The following is a 4,974-nucleotide window of genomic DNA, read 5'->3' on the forward strand; positions in this document are numbered from 1 at the left end:
AGATCACACAGGGTGACAAATTCTTTCCAAACTCTGATCATTTAATCTTCTACAAAAGTCTGATTCTTATGCACGGTAGCAGCTCTTGCTCATGTTAGCCCACATCTTGAAGTGGGTTCAGGATTAACACACAAGGCCGATGCACAGTTCTTTGAATGGTGCTCCCTCTCCACTGGCAGGCAGGCAGGGGCAAGGGGCTCTGCTGAGAATTTCTGCATTGCTCAGCTTTCAATTACCACAGGAAATATGGAGAGATCAAGTTTGGTTTAGCTCACAGTTTCAAAGGTATGAAGCATGGTTGCTTAGCCCTGTTGCCTGGAAGGCAGGAGCATTTACTACAGTCAAGTACTTGGAAGCAAAAAGGAAACAGGAAGGGACCGGAGTCCCAGCATCCCCTTCAAGAACATGCCCCCAGTCACCAGACCTACCTCCACAAGGCCCTACTGGCCAGCAATACCATTATATAGGGGCCAAGCCTTCAACATATGGACTGGACATGGGTTATCCAAATCAAAGCAATTATCTTGCAATTAAAAATCATCTAACAAAAACAGCCCAAAGACAAGAGAGGTTCCTGAGACCCCAAATCACTGACATCTGTCAAGGAGGCAAACAGCCTAGAAGGATTGCAGTTTAACATTCTTTTTTTTTTCCAGGATAGTGATCAACGGCTTTATTTTCCTAGATCAAAATTGTCTATCGTTCTCAGAGATACACTTCCAAAGCTACAGTCAGCAATTTTTCTTCAGAGCCCAGAGGAGGAATAGGAGTAAAAGACAATAGAAGGGGTATAAGAAACCACAAGAAGAGGCTGGAGGACCCTTTCCATCTCTTCTCAGTGGGCTACAAACTGGATGTGTGGAAACTCCAGCTACAAAGAGAAAGCCATCAGAAGGTGAACCTCCTGGTGCACCTCAAAAATGGGTCAGTAGTGGGGAGCTGAAAGGGGAGCACACAAAGAGGCGGGTTAACATTTTTTTTTTTACTTTTTGTGTGGGTTTTTTTTTATTTGGTAATTTTCTTTTATTAAAAATATTTCCTAAAAAAAAAATGTGTCGTTTCCTTTGTCTGGGTGAAATATCTGACTGCAGGCTGGCCTTGAACATTGGAAAGTGGGAGGAAGGCAGCGTGTCTCCCCAGGCAATCACCTCTGCCCTGAGATCTAAAGAGACATTTCCTCAATACAAATCAGTTGATCCTTCAGCTCTCAGCTCTCTCTAGGTCCTAGGCCTCGGAAAATCCAAAGTCTAGATGTTAAAGTACAATTCCTTGATCCCTGGGGTCAGGGAAAAGTGTTCCCCAAAATCAGCAAGGACTTATGCATGGATGGGAGCCCCTCTCCACAGTGTCCTGTTTCTTGAATGTAGGCAGATGCGAACATAGGTGGGGGCTGGAGACAGGAGCTCAGGTAGCCGATGCCACGCATGAACCCACACTTATATTTCTTCACCTCCACTGCTGCCCCAGCCCACCCCAAAAGTCTAGAAGGCCTGCAGCAGGGCAGAGGCATCAAGAGGTGGAAGCCCTAGGAAACAAATTAAGGAGATACAAAGACCTCATCTCATCCTGGGGCACAAGGCCCTGACTCAGGTCACAGGGTGTATATGGGAAGGGAGCTGGAGGTGGAGGCCAAGACAATCTCCAGGAGTGGGCTTAAAGAGGAGACAGTGAGTGAAGGAATAGGGTGAGTTGGGAGGAAAAAGGGCTCCCAGTTTGCAGACCATGGCCAGTTTCTCCACTAGCACCCAGACAGCAGCAGGAAAGGGGCAGGGGCTCCTCTTGAAACATTGGTGGCTACAGGCTCCATGATCTCTGATGTCCTGGACTTCAGCCTCTTCCTCCCCCTCTTCTTCCTCTGGAGGAGGTCCCTGGCCAGAGTCTGGCTCAGAAGGGGCGCTGTTCTTCTCCATCTCTACAGGGAGCGGCCTCTCATCCTCTAAGGCAGCTATCTCCTTGTCCTCCTCTTCATGGTCTCCTGACTCCTTGGGACATTTAGGGGAGTCCTCCAGCATGTTCCCTGCTCTCCTCTTCAGCGTGCCCTTCTCATTCTTCTGCTTGGCTGGCTCATCGATGACCAGTTTCCCTTCCTCGGTCGCTGCTGCCCTCTTCATTGCCCTTCTTGTCACCATCACCCTCACTGGCTTCAGGCTCCACTTCCGGCTGGGAGGACTCTGTTGGATTAGCCCTGGGGTTAACCCACTGGCCTGGCAGGCAGGGCTCTGTGCAGGAGTGGGGAGGGCTGGTAACCAGTGGCCCTGACTGTAGGCTTGTTCTCCATCTCCTACAGCCCCTCACTGAACCCTTTCCTCTTGTTGGGCTTGCCAAACTTCTCCTTGCCAAACTTCTCTTAAGGGAAGAGGTCTTTGGGGCCCAGGAATTCCTTCTCGTGGATCCCCCCCCCAAAAAAGACTTGGTATTTGTTGGCTGTTGACTTCACTGCAGCCTCAGGCATCTCATCAGTCCAGGCCGACCAATGTGGGTATCCCTTCATCTTCTCGAACACCAGGTCCCCACACTTGTAGTCTTTCTGCCGGTTGGATCACGACATGGCAGGGCCGCGGGCGCCCCGGGCTCCGCGCCGGGAAGTGCGAGCCCAGGTTTGCGCGTGCGGCTGTAGCATGCGCCCAATGCGCTCCAGCTGTCGCACAGCCCCCGCCTCGCTGCTGGCCCCCGACGCTAGCTCTGTAGCAGCCATGGCGTCTGCGCCCGCACGCCACTCAGACGGGGCAGGCGCGGTGGGCAACGCTGAGCTCTGGGAGCGCTCGTGCGGCTGTTTGTGTTTGAAGTTCAATCGCTCCCTCCTCAGCGTGAGGCCGCTTCCTCCACCCGCCGCGGCCCTCTCCTCCCCTCGCGCTCCCGCCCCCCAGTCTCACATTCTAGTCTCCCTAAAGTGCTTGCCTGTTTGCTACCAGTGGCATTCTTTCCTCTGGGGAGCCTTATCATTAGTGGTAAGTTTTTATTATGAGGAGAGGAGATCCTTGGGAAAGGAGTAAATAAACACTTTATGTAAGAACTTCCCACTGAAGGGGGGCGGGCTATACGCCCTGGCAGTGGGGTCCACTGCTCAGCTGGCCCCTGGGCCGTGCCCCACAACTAAGGCCTCCACAGTGGGAGTGGCATGTAGTACGACCTCCCCCTCGAAGCCCTGAGCCTGATACTCTCTGCCTTTGGCTGCCGGATCTGACCACCCTCTGCCTCGGGCTGCCGGGCTTCCTGTCTGCCAGCACCTTGGACCCCAGGAGCTGTGTGTCTGCATGAGAGTCTGCAGGACTTGGAGCTGCTGGTGCTACCACGAGCATCTGTGACCTAGAATGGACCTGAGCAGGAGGAAGTCACTGACTCCACCCATGCTTAGTGGGGTGGTTCGCCGCCAGCCCCGTGCTCTGGACCTCAGCTGGACAGGTGTCTCCAAAAAGCAGCTCATGTGGCTCCTGAACAGACTGCAAGGCCTGCAGGAGTTGGTGCTTTCTGGGTGCTCCTGGCTCTCCATCTCTGCCCTGGGCTCCGCCCCATTGCAGGCACTGCGGCTCTTGGACCTCCGCTGGATTGAAGATGTTAAAGACTCCCAGCTTCAGGAGCTGCTGCTGCCTCCACCAGACACCAAGCCAGGGCAGAGAGTAGAGGTCGACTGCAGGGGGTGGGCGAACTTCGCCTAGCAGGCCCGGAGCTCACTGATGCCTCCCTGAGGCTCCTATTGCACCATGCTCCCCAGCTCAGTGCCCTAGACCTGAGTCACTGCGCCCACATTGGGGACCCCAGTGTCCACCTCCTCACGGCTCCTACTTTCCCCCTCTGAGAAACTGGTGCACCTCAATCTCTCTGGGTGCCACCACCTCACGGACCACTGCCTTCCACTGTTCCAGTGATGTCCACGTCTTCCCCGCCTGGACCTACACTCCTGCTGCCAGCTCTTGCCTGACGCTTGTGCCCAGTTGGTGGCTGCCAGGCCCCCTGGCCCCTTTCGCCGCCCGGAAGAGAAACTGCTTCTCAAGGACAGCTAGTTGGGTGCTTATGCCTCCTTCCCCCAGGACTCAACAAGAGAACCTGGACCTCTTGCCTTCATTTCGCCCCCTGTTGGGAGGCCTGGTTATTTTCTTCATGACTTGGCACTTGTCAGTTTAATGACTTGGGATTCCTGCCCAGGGACTTGAGCCAGCCTTCCCTCTCTCCCACCTGCACTGATATCTCTGGGGGTCTTCACTTCTCATCTCTCCCTTTCACCTGCTTCATTGTCCATCCCCTAGGGGAGTGGGTCAAGAGGTACTGGGGAGGTGCTGAGCCAAAGGAATGGTGGGAGGGGTGGTGAAGGTGCAAGTCTTGAGCAGGAAAAAATGAGGTGACATGGTATCTTGCACACAGGATACTGGGGGCTGGGGAAGGCGTTAGATGCGTATGGGAAGGGCAGAAATCAGACCAATGAGGGTTCAGGGAACAAAGACCAGTTGGGTGGGATGGGGGGCCAAAAAGGGAAACCAGAGGAGCAACTGGGGATCCGGGTGACAAGACAGGGGGCTCTACAAGCCAGGAAATGCCAGGACTAGGGGCTGGGAGGGAAGCAAGTGTGGGGATAGTACCCTCTGTGTGGGGTTATCTTTCTCCCCTTCCCTCTTAGCACACAAACTTCCCTGCAGAGGGTTCCTCCCCTTTGGGAATATTGGGGTAGGAGCACACATGCTGCAATGAAGAGAACAGCATCCAGCACTGAGTCATAGCAGCCACCAGAGGGCGTGTGCATCATCCTTTCCTGACATGGCTGCCTCAGAACTGACCTGCAGGAAAGCTCTGCATGGGCTGTGCAGTAAATGTCTCCACTAAGAACATGAGTCAGAATATGCAGAGAGGCCTTGGAACTCACAGCTCTAACTGGGAGTCTCCATCAAATCCCTACCCTCAGAGCCAGCACAGGGAACCCCATGGAAAAGGAGGTGGAAAGATTGTAAGAGCCAGAGGGGAGAAAGGACACCAGGAGAGCAA

General features: G+C 54.0%; 2 pseudogenes; one reads left to right on the forward strand and one right to left on the reverse strand.

The window, feature by feature from the left end:
• Positions 1–1,838: 1,838 nt before the first annotated feature.
• LOC114637483 lies at positions 1,839–2,548 on the reverse strand (annotated as a pseudogene).
• Positions 2,547–4,001, forward strand: LOC114637484 (annotated as a pseudogene).
• Positions 4,002–4,974: the final 973 nt, after the last annotated feature.

The sequence above is a fragment of the Grammomys surdaster genome, unplaced genomic scaffold, assembly GCF_004785775.1.
Source record: "Grammomys surdaster isolate TR1022 unplaced genomic scaffold, NIH_TR_1.0 125315, whole genome shotgun sequence".
NCBI lineage: Eukaryota > Metazoa > Chordata > Mammalia > Rodentia > Muridae > Grammomys > Grammomys surdaster.